Source organism: Anomaloglossus baeobatrachus, chromosome 3 (assembly GCF_048569485.1).
Source record: "Anomaloglossus baeobatrachus isolate aAnoBae1 chromosome 3, aAnoBae1.hap1, whole genome shotgun sequence".
Lineage (NCBI taxonomy): Eukaryota > Metazoa > Chordata > Amphibia > Anura > Aromobatidae > Anomaloglossus > Anomaloglossus baeobatrachus.
In genome coordinates this window covers 608,203,366-608,215,440 of record NC_134355.1, presented here as the reverse complement: position 1 = coordinate 608,215,440, position 12,075 = coordinate 608,203,366, and the positions used below count along the sequence as shown (strand labels likewise).

General features: G+C 53.4%; 1 protein-coding gene across 2 annotated transcripts in view; it reads left to right on the top strand.

Annotated features, from left to right (window-relative positions):
• LOC142296935 (ribonuclease H1-like) overlaps positions 1-12,075 on the top strand; it is a 125,019-nt gene that overhangs the window by 46,890 nt on the left and 66,054 nt on the right. The window lies entirely within an intron of this gene.

Here is a 12,075-nt window from a genome sequence, read left to right as displayed (position 1 = left end):
AGAAAAAAATTACAAGGTGGATTTAAAGAATATATAGATTAGATTATAAGAAAGAACAGAATACACAGAAATAACAAAATAGCTTGATAGAGGGATAGTCAGCTTGGCTAGCTGTTTTTTTAAGATATCCAGCACAGGAACAGCAGCAGCTACAGGCTGCAACCCTCAGCTGTCTGCTGTACCTTGGCTGGTTATGAAAAATAGAGTGGATCCCACACTTTTTTTTTATTATTTGACTTATTAAAAAAATACCAGCCAAAGTACAGCAAACAACGGGGGCTGATATTAATAGGGTGGGAAGGGCCATTGTTATTTGGCCCTTTCCAGCCTAATAATAGCAGCCCACAGCCACCCCAGAAATGGCGCATCCATAAAACACACCAATTTTCGCCCTGGACCCAGCTCTTCCTGATTGCCCTGATGCGGTGGCAATCGGGGTAATAAGGGATTAATGGCAGCCTATAGCTGCCAATAAAAGCCCTAGGTTAGTGATGTCAGGCGTAATGAGATACCCCGCATCAATAATCTGTAAGTGAAAGTAAATAACCACAAACCGCCAAAAAATCTTTTATTTGAAATAAAATAAAAAGCCCCCTCTTTCACCACTTTATTAACCCCCAAACACCGCTCCAGGTCCGAAGTAATCCACACGAGGTCCCACGAAGCTTCCAGCAATGCTAGATTTCTGTCCTGTCACAGCCAGCGGCCATACAGTAGGACTGCCACCTGTGAGTGCAGACAGAGCCGCAGCGATCAGAAAGAACCCCTGACGTCACAGCTACGGGTCCCACAATAAGGCGTGTGTCGCAGCAATGACGTCACAGGTTCACTGCTGTGAGGTTCAGGCAGCTACTGAAGTGAGTCGCGCAATCGGCGATGCTGTCACTCACGTGAGTCCTCCAGCTGCGGGTTACTATAGTCGCGGCCCTTATTTGTGCAACTGGTGGACAATGCCAGCTGTGACGCAAATCACCTGAGTTATGGCACCGCTGATCGCGCTGCTCACTTCAGTCACTTGGGTGATTTGCTGTCACAGGTGGAGGACTCCAACTGTGCCAGTGGCTAACCTGAGTAACGGCACTGCTGATAGAGCGACTCCGGAAGAAGATGCGGGTGCAGTGTGACAGCCGGTGATGGGTGAGTATGTAGTGCTTGGAGAGGGACAGAGACACCGACATGCCAAAATCACTCCAACATTGATTTTGTCATTCTGGATCTAAGTTGGTGAGCTGCATTTTTGTTGACAAAACTGCAGGTAAAACGCATGCCAAACGCACCAATTTGTAACCATGCGGGGGTTTTTTTGCGTTTTTGATGCCCTCTTTGATTTCAATGGGTGCTGCTTCTTTTTTGTCACAAACTTTTGTAAAAAAAAAAACCAAAACGCTGACAAAAAAAAATGTATGCACAGCAAATCTGACTTCTTATAGACATTGCTGGGAAGTCCAATGCCAGAAAGTTCTGACAACAAAACTGCACCAAAAAACGCAGCATGTGCATGTAGCCCTAATGCTAATGTTTGGTATAATTAAGTATACAAATGTTTCTGTTATTATATTTATTTGTTTAAGATTTTTTTATGATTTTGATTTTTTCTTCATGACTGGGTGAATTTCTGTTTTCTTCGGCGCTCCATTGGGAGACCCAGACGATTGGGGTGTATAGCACTGCCTCCGGAGGCCACACAAAGCATTACACTAAAAAGTGTAAGGCCCCTCCCCTTCTGGCTATACACCCCCAGTGGGATCACTGGCTCACCAGTTTTCTGCTTTGTGCGAAGGAGGTCAGACATCCACGCATAGCTCCACTGTTTAGTCAGCAGTAGCTGCTGACTATATCGGATGGAAGAAAAGAGAGCCCATATAGGGCCCCCAGCATGCTCCCTTCTCACCCCACTTGTGGTTTGTAAGGTTGAGGTACCCATTGCGGGTACGGAGGCGGGAGCCCACATGCTGTTTTCCTTCCCCATCCCCCTGAGGGGCTCTGAGGAAGTGGGATCTTACCGGCCTCCAAGCCCTGAGGCCGGGCTCCGTCCACAGACCCATTGAACCTGCTGGATAAGGAGCCGGGGTACCGTTCAGGGACAAGGCCCTGCAACATTCAGGTACTCTGTGTCCCCCTATGGCCTGGCCGCGCACACTCCAGACTTGCTGGGTGTGCTAGTGCGCCGGGGACAGTAGCGCTGCGCGCTGGGGTTTGAGTCACTGCAGCTTAGCTGAGTGACTTTATGTGTTGGGAACTACCGCGCCGGCCGCTCCGGGAGCGGCGGCGCGGCTGGGACTTGTAGTGCGCCGGGGACTTAGCGCCGACCGTGCTTTTACGACGGCGGCGCTTATAAATCTAGTCCCCGGCTTTTGCGGCCTAGCTCCGCTTCGTTCCCGCCCCCTCCCTGTCAATCAGGGAAGGGGACAGGCGTTGTGCAATCGTCAGCGCCGAGGGCTGGAGCCTTATTTACATGCTCCAGCCCTCTCACTGGGCACAGTGGGACGCAGGTTTCCCGCTTTTTGTCTGAGCACACCCAGGGCCCGCCCCCCCTCCACAGAGACGCCGGCAGCCATTCCTGCATGCAGTCTGGCTGGGGAACGGACACAGGCTCTGGGAGACCCAGACAAGGGATTTCTGGCGACCACACACCCGCGTTAAGCGGGCGGTAAGCAGCACATTCGTGCTGGCCCCACTAGTGCCACAGTGTTATTTGGTGTACTTTTTCCTGTACCAGATATATTTATATATATTGCACTGTAAGGTCGCTTCTTGGCTGTATACCCCTATTGCTCTGAGGAGACGACAACATGTCATCTGCAAAACGCAAGGGTGCCAAGACACAGGCTGTGAACGCTGCTTGTGCCGCTTGTGGGGCTAATCTACCGGCAGGTTACAATGACCCCCATTGTGTGCAATGTTCGGTCCCTGTGCCACTTCGTCAGCCGGAGCCTATGGTGGTAGTGGCCCAGGCAGAGTCGCCGGTGAACCCTGTCCCGGTGACGGGGACAGAGTTTGCTGTTTTTGCTGACAGGATGTCTGTCACTATGACAAAAATCCTAGAGACCTTGCAGGCCAGGCCAGTTACTCAGTCCATGGACACTGCTGCGGCAATGTTCCCCGGTCCCCCTCAGTTGGAGTTAATCAGTGCTTCAAGGGGGTCCCAGGCATCTCAGCCTGACGGCTCTGATTCAGATGACAGTCCCAGGCAGCCTAAGCGCGCTCGCTGGGAGAGACCCCCCACGTCATCACGCGGATCAGGGTCTCAGCGAGAAGAGTCTCTACATGATGAGACAGAGGAGGGTGATCAGGAGTCTAATCCTGAAACCGCTCTCAATCTGGATACTCCTGATGGTGACGCCATGGAAAATGACCTTATAGCGGCCATCAATAGACTGTTGGATATTTCTCCCCCAGCCCCTTCTGCAGAGGAGGCAGCTGCACAGCAGGAGAAGTTCCATTTCAGGTATCCCAAGCCTAAACTGAGTACTTTTCTGGACCACGCTGACTTCAGAGAATCAGTCCAGAAACACCATGCCTACCCAGATAAGCGTTTCTCCAAACGTCTTAAGGATACGCGTTATCCCTTTCCCCCTGACGTGGTCAAACGCTGGACCCAGTGTCCAAAGGTGGATCCCCCAATCTCCAGGCTTGCAGCTAGATCCATAGTTGCAGTGGAAGATGGGGCTTCACTTAAAGATGCCAATGACAGACAGATGGACCTTTGGTTAAAGTCTGTCTATGAAGCTATTGGCGCGTCGTTTGCTCCAGCATTCGCGGCCGTGTGGGCACTCCAAGCTATTTCAGCTGGCCTGGCACAGGTGGACTCTATCATATGTCCAGCAGTGCCGCGAGTAGCGTCCCTAACCTCGCAAATGTCTGCGTTTGCGACTTACGCTATCAACGCTGTCCTGGACTCTACAAGCCGTACCTCAATTGCGTCTGCCAACTCTGTTGTCTTGCGCAGAGCCTTGTGGTTAAAGGAATGGAAAGCGGATTCTGCTTCCAAAAAATGTTTAACCAGCTTGCCGCTATCTGTAGATAGACTGTTTGGTGAACAATTGGCTGAAATCATTAAGCAATCCAAGGGTAAGGACTCCTCCTTACCCCAGCCCAGATCAAGCAAACCTCAACAGAGGAAGTGGCAGTCGAGGTTTCGGTCCTTTCGAGGCTCCAGCAAGACCCAATTCTCCTCGTCCAAAGGGACTCAGAAGGAGCAAAGGAGCTCAGATTCCTGGCGGGCTCAGTCACGCCCCAAGAAAGCAACCGGAGGAACCGCTTCCAAGGCGGCTGCCTCATGACTTTCGGCCTCAGCCCTCCGCATCCTCGGTCGGTGGCAGGCTCTCCCGCTTTTGCGACATTTGGCTGCCACAGGTCAAAGACCGGTGGGTAGCAGACATTTTGTCTCACGGGTACAGGATAGAATTCAGTTCTCGTCCTCCGCCTCGGTTCTTCAGAACCTCCCCTCATCCCGACCGAGCAGATGCCCTTCTGCAGGCGGTGTGCTCACTAAAAGCAGAAGGAGTGGTGATCCCTGTTCCTCTGCAGGAACAAGGGCAAGGTTTTTACTCCAATCTCTTCGTGGTTCCAAAAAAGGACGGCTCGTTCCGTCCTGTTCTGGACCTAAAGCTGCTCAACAAGCATGTGAACGCCAGGCGGTTCCGGATGGAATCCCTCCGCTCTGTCATTGCCTCAATGTCTCAAGGAGATTTCCTTGCATCAATAGACATCAAAGATGCTTATCTCCACGTGCCGATTGCTACAGAGCACCAACGTTTTCTACGTTTCGTGATAGGAGACGACCATCTCCAGTTCGTAGCTCTGCCATTTGGTCTGGCGACAGCCCCACGGGTTTTCACCAAGGTCATGGCGGCAGTGGTAGCAGTCTTGCATTCTCAGGGTCATTCGGTGATCCCTTACTTGGACGATCTACTTGTCAAAGCACCCTCTCAAGAGGCATGCCAACACAGCCTGAATGTTGCGCTGGAGACTCTCCAGACTTTCGGGTGGATCATCAACTTTTCAAAGTCAAACCTGGCACCGACTCAATCACTAACGTATCTTGGCATGGAGTTTCATACTCTCTCAGCGATAGTGAAGCTTCCGCTGGACAAGCAGCGGTCTCTACGGACAGGGGTGCAGTCTCTCCTTCAGGGTCAGTCGCACCCCTTAAGGCGCCTCATGCACTTCCTAGGGAAGATGGTGGCAGCAATGGAGGCAGTCCCGTTCGCGCAGTTTCATCTGCGTCCACTTCAATGGGACATTCTCCGCCAGTGGGACGGGAAGACAACTTCCCTAGACAGGAAAGTCTCCCTTTCTCAGACGGCCAAGGATTCTCTGCTATGGTGGCTCCTTCCCACCTCATTAACGCAGGGAAGATCATTCCTGCCCCCATCCTGGGCAGTGGTCACGACAGACGCGAGTCTGTCAGGGTGGGGAGCAGTTTTTCTCCACCACAGGGCTCAAGGGACGTGGACTCAGCAGGAGTCCACCCTTCAGATCAATGTTCTGGAAATCAGGGCAGTGTATCTTGCCCTATTAGCCTTCCAGCAGTGGCTGGAAGGAAAGCAGATCCGAATTCAGTCGGACAACTCCACAGCGGTGGCATACATCAACCACCAAGGAGGGACACGCAGTCGGCAAGCCTTCCAGGAAGTCAGGCGAATTCTCATGTGGGTAGAGGAAAGAGCTTCCACCATATCAGCAGTTCACATCCCGGGCGTAGAAAACTGGGAAGCAGACTTCCTCAGTCGCCAGGGCATGGACGCAGGGGAATGGTCCCTTCACCCGGACATGTTTCAGGAAATCTGCCGCCGCTGGGGGGTGCCGGACGTCGACCTGATGGCGTCTCGGCACAACAACAAGGTCCCGACCTTCATAGCGCGGTCTCGCGATCAAAGAGCTCTGGCGGCAGACGCCTTAGTGCAAGATTGGTCGCAGTTCCGGCTCCCTTATGTGTTTCCACCTCTGGCACTCTTGCCCAGAGTGTTACGCAAGATCAGATCCGATTGCGGCCGCGTCATACTCGTCGCCCCAGACTGGCCGAGGAGGTCGTGGTACCCGGATCTGTGGCATCTCACGGTCGGCCAACCGTGGGCACTACCAGACCGTCCAGACTTACTGTCCCAAGGGCCGTTTTTCCATCGGAATTCTGCGGCCCTGAACCTGACTGTGTGGCCATTGAGTCCTGGATCCTAGCGTCTTCAGGATTATCCCAAGGGGTCGTTGCCACCATGAGACAGGCTAGGAAGTCCACTTCTGCTAAGATCTACCACAGAACGTGGAAGATTTTCTTATCCTGGTGCTCTGCACAAGGAGTATCTCCCTGGCCATTCGCGTTACCTGTCTTTCTTTCCTTCCTGCAATCTGGGTTGGAAAAGGGCTTGTCGCTCGGCTCCCTTAAAGGGCAAGTCTCGGCACTATCCGTGTTTTTTCAGAAGCGTCTAGCACGACTTTCTCAGGTGCGCACGTTCCTGCAGGGGGTTTGTCATATCGTCCCTCCGTACAGGCGGCCGTTAGATCCGTGGGATCTAAACAAGGTCCTTGTTACTCTCCAGAAGCCGCCCTTCGAGCCTCTGAGGGATGTGTCACTTTCTCGACTCTCACAGAAAGTGGCCTTTCTGGTAGCGGTCACGTCTCTTCGGAGAGTGTCTGAACTAGCAGCGCTGTCATCCAAAGCTCCTTTCCTGGTGTTCCACCAGGACAAGGTAGTGCTGCGCCCCATTCAGGAGTTTCTCCCTAAGGTGGTATCCTCTTTTCATCTTAATCAGGATATCTCCTTGCCTTCCTTTTATCCGCATGCAGTTCATCGGTATGAAAAGGATTTACATTTGTTGGATCTGGTGAGAGCACTCAGAATCTACATTTCCCGCACGGCGCCCCTGCGCCGCTCGGATGCACTCTTTGTCCTTGTCGCTGGTAAGCGCAAAGGGTCGCAGGCTTCCAAAGCCACCCTGGCTCGATGGATCAAAGAACCAATTCTTGAAGCCTACCGTTCTGCTGGGCTTCCGGTTCCATCAGGGCTGAAGGCCCATTCTACCAGAGCCGTGGGTGCGTCCTGGGCATTACGACACCAGGCTACGGCTCAACAGGTGTGCCAGGCAGCTACCTGGTCGAGTCTGCACACTTTCACCAAACATTATCAGGTGCATACCTATGCTTCGGCGGACGCCAGCCTAGGTAGAAGAGTCCTGCAGGCGGCAGTTGCCTCCCCGTAGGGGAGGGCTGTCTTTGCAGCTCTAACATGAGGTATTTCTTTACCCACCCAGGGACAGCTTTTGGACGTCCCAATCGTCTGGGTCTCCCAATGGAGCGCCGAAGAAGAAGGGAATTTTGTTACTTACCGTAAATTCCTTTTCTTCTAGCTCCTATTGGGAGACCCAGCACCCGCCCTGTTGTCCTTCGGGATTTTTGGTTGTTTTTCGGGTACACATGTTGTTCATGTTGAATGGTTTTCAGTTCTCCGATGTTACTTCGGAGTGAATTTGTTTAAACCAGTTCTTGGCTTTCCTCCTTCTTGCTTTTGCACTAAAACTGGTGAGCCAGTGATCCCACTGGGGGTGTATAGCCAGAAGGGGAGGGGCCTTACACTTTTTAGTGTAATGCTTTGTGTGGCCTCCGGAGGCAGTGCTATACACCCCAATCGTCTGGGTCTCCCAATAGGAGCTAGAAGAAAAGGAATTTACGGTAAGTAACAAAATTCCCTTCTTCTTCGGCGCTCCATTGGGAGACCCAGACGATTGGGTGTATAGCTTCTGCCTCCGGAGGCCACACAAAGCATTACACTAAAAAGTGTAAGGCCCCTCCCCTTCTGGCTATACACCCCCCGTGGGATCACGGGCTGCTCAGTTTTCAAGCTTTGTGTGCGAAGGAGGTCATACATCCACGCATAGCTCCACTGTTTAGTCAGCAGTAGCTGCTGACTATATCGGATGGAAGAAAAGAGAGCCCATATAGGGCCCCCAGCATGCTCCCTTCTCACCCCACTTGCGGTTTGTAAGGTTGAGGTACCCATTGCGGGTACAGAGGCGGGAGCCCACATGCTGCTTTCCTTCCCCATCCCCCTGAGGGGCTCTGAGGAAGTGGGATCTTACCGGCCTCCAAGCCCTGAGGCCGGGCTCCGTCCACAGACCCATTGAACCTGCTGGATAAGGAGCCGGGGTACCGTTCAGGGACAAGGCCCTGCAACATTCAGGTACTCTGTGTCCCCCTATGGACTGGCCGCGCACACTCCAGACTTGCTGGGTGTGCTAGTGCGCCGGGGACAGTAGCGCTGCGCGCTGGGGTTTGAGTCACTGCAGCTTAGCTGAGTGACTTTATGTGTTGGGAACTACCGCGCCGGCCGCTCCGGGAGCGGCGGCGCGGCTGGGACTTGTAGTGCGCCGGGGACTTAGCGCCGACCGTGCTTTTACGACGGCGGCGCTTATAAATCTAGTCCCCGGCTTTTGCGGCCTAGCTCCGCTTCGTTCCCGCCCCCTCCCTGTCAATCAGGGAAGGGGACAGGCGTTGTGCAATCGTCAGCGCCGAGGGCTGGAGCCTTATTTACATGCTCCAGCCCTCTCACTGGGCACAGTGGGACGCAGGTTTCCCGCTTTTTGTCTGAGCACACCCAGGGCCCGCCCCCCCCTCCACAGAGACGCCGGCAGCCATTCCTGCATGCAGTCTGGCTGGGGAACGGACACAGGCTCTGGGAGACCCAGACAAGGGATTTCTGGCGACCACACACCCGCGTTAAGCGGGCGGTAAGCAGCACATTCGTGCTGGCCCCACTAGTGCCACAGTGTTATTTGGTGTACTTTTTCCTGTACCAGATATATCTATATATATTGCACTGTAAGGTCGCTTCTTGGCTTTATACCCTATATGCTCTGAGGAGACAACAACATGTCATCCACAAAACGCAAGGGGGCCAAGGCACAGGCTGTATACACTGCTTGTACAGCATGTGGGGCTAATCTACCGGCAGGCTCCAACGACCCCCATTGTGTGCAATGTTCGCTCCCGGTGGCACTTTGTCAGCCAGAGTCTAGGGTGGTAGTGGCCCAGGCAGAGACGCCTGTGAACCCTGCCCCGGTGACGGGGACAGAATTTGCAGTTTTTGCTGATAAAATGTCTGTGACTATGACAAAAATCCTGGAGACCTTGCAGTCCAGGCCAGTGGCTCAGACCAGGGACACTGCTGTATCTCTGCTCCCCGGTCCCCCTCAGTTGGAACTAATCCGTACTTCAAGGGGGTCCCAGGCATCACAGGCTGAAGGCTCTGACTCTGATGACAGTCCCAGGCAGCCTAAGCGAGCTCGCTGGGAGAGACCCTCCACGTCATCACGCTGGTCAGGGTCTCAGCGAGAAGGGTCTCTATATGATGAGACAGAGGGGGGTGATCAGGAGTCTAGTCCTGAGACCGCACTCAATCTGGATACGCCTGAGGGTGACGCCATGGTAAATGACCTTATAGCGGCCATCAATAGGCTGTTGGATATTTCTCCCCCAGCCCCTTCAGCAGAGGAGGCAGCTGCCCAGCAGGAGAAATTCCATTTCCGGTATCCCAAGCGTAAATTGAATACTTTTCTGGACCACTCTGACTTCAGAGAATCAGTCCAGAAACACCATGCTTATCCAGACAAGCGTTTCTCCAAACGTCTTAAGGATACACGTTATCCCTTTCCCCCTGACGTGGTCAAACGCTGGACCCAGTGTCCAAAGGTGGATCCCCCAATCTCCAGGCTTGCAGCTAGATCCATAGTTGCAGTGGAGGATGGAGCTTCACTTAAAGATGCCAATGACAGACAGATGGACCTTTGGTTAAAGTCTGTCTATGAAGCTATTGGCGCGTCGTTTGCTCCAGCATTCGCGGCCGTGTGGGCACTCCAAGCTATTTCAGCTGGCCTGGCACAGGTGGACTCTATCATATGTCCAGCAGTGCCGCGAGTAGCGTCCCTAACCTCGCAAATGTCTGCGTTTGCGACTTACGCTATCAACGCTGTCCTGGACTCTACAAGCCGTACCTCAATTGCGTCTGCCAACTCTGTTGTCTTGCGCAGAGCCTTGTGGTTAAAGGAATGGAAAGCGGATTCTGCTTCCAAAAAATGTTTAACCAGCTTGCCGCTATCTGTAGATAGACTGTTTGGTGAACAATTGGCTGAAATCATTAAGCAATCCAAGGGTAAGGACTCCTCCTTACCCCAGCCCAGATCAAGCAAACCTCAACAGAGGAAGTGGCAGTCGAGGTTTCGGTCCTTTCGAGGCTCCAGCAAGACCCAATTCTCCTCGTCCAAAGGGACTCAGAAGGAGCAAAGGAGCTCAGATTCCTGGCGGGCTCAGTCACGCCCCAAGAAAGCAACCGGAGGAACCGCTTCCAAGGCGGCTGCCTCATGACTTTCGGCCTCAGCCCTCCGCATCCTCGGTCGGTGGCAGGCTCTCCCGCTTTTGCGACATTTGGCTGCCACAGGTCAAAGACCGGTCGGTAGCAGACATTTTGTCTCACGGGTACAGGATAGAATTCAGTTCTCGTCCTCCGCCTCGGTTCTTCAGAACCTCCCCTCATCCCGACCGAGCAGATGCCCTTCTGCAGGCGGTGTGCTCACTAAAAGCAGAAGGAGTGGTGATCCCTGTTCCTCTGCAGGAACAAGGGCAAGGTTTTTACTCCAATCTCTTCGTGGTTCCAAAAAAGGACGGCTCGTTCCGTCCTGTTCTGGACCTAAAGCTGCTCAACAAGCATGTGAACGCCAGGCGGTTCCGGATGGAATCCCTCCGCTCTGTCATTGCCTCAATGTCTCAAGGAGATTTCCTTGCATCAATAGACATCAAAGATGCTTATCTCCACGTGCCGATTGCTACAGAGCACCAACGTTTTCTACGTTTCGTGATAGGAGACGACCATCTCCAGTTCGTAGCTCTGCCATTTGGTCTGGCGACAGCCCCACGGGTTTTCACCAAGGTCATGGCGGCAGTGGTAGCAGTCTTGCATTCTCAGGGTCATTCGGTGATCCCTTACTTGGACGATCTACTTGTCAAAGCACCCTCTCAAGAGGCATGCCAACACAGCCTGAATGTTGCGCTGGAGACTCTCCAGACTTTCGGGTGGATCATCAACTTTTCAAAGTCAAACCTGGCACCGACTCAATCACTAACGTATCTTGGCATGGAGTTTCATACTCTCTCAGCGATAGTGAAGCTTCCGCTGGACAAGCAGCGGTCTCTACGGACAGGGGTGCAGTCTCTCCTTCAGGGTCAGTCGCACCCCTTAAGGCGCCTCATGCACTTCCTAGGGAAGATGGTGGCAGCAATGGAGGCAGTCCCGTTCGCGCAGTTTCATCTGCGTCCACTTCAATGGGACATTCTCCGCCAGTGGGACGGGAAGACAACTTCCCTAGACAGGAAAGTCTCCCTTTCTCAGACGGCCAAGGATTCTCTGCTATGGTGGCTCCTTCCCACCTCATTAACGCAGGGAAGATCATTCCTGCCCCCATCCTGGGCAGTGGTCACGACAGACGCGAGTCTGTCAGGGTGGGGAGCAGTTTTTCTCCACCACAGGGCTCAAGGGACGTGGACTCAGCAGGAGTCCACCCTTCAGATCAATGTTCTGGAAATCAGGGCAGTGTATCTTGCCCTATTAGCCTTCCAGCAGTGGCTGGAAGGAAAGCAGATCCGAATTCAGTCGGACAACTCCACAGCGGTGGCATACATCAACCACCAAGGAGGGACACGCAGTCGGCAAGCCTTCCAGGAAGTCAGGCGAATTCTCATGTGGGTAGAGGAAAGAGCTTCCACCATATCAGCAGTTCACATCCCGGGCGTAGAAAACTGGGAAGCAGACTTCCTCAGTCGCCAGGGCATGGACGCAGGGGAATGGTCCCTTCACCCGGACATGTTTCAGGAAATCTGCCGCCGCTGGGGGGTGCCGGACGTCGACCTGATGGCGTCTCGGCACAACAACAAGGTCCCGACCTTCATAGCGCGGTCTCGCGATCAAAGAGCTCTGGCGGCAGACGCCTTAGTGCAAGATTGGTCGCAGTTCCGGCTCCCTTATGTGTTTCCACCTCTGGCACTCTTGCCCAGAGTGTTACGCAAGATCAGATCCGATTGCGGCCGCGT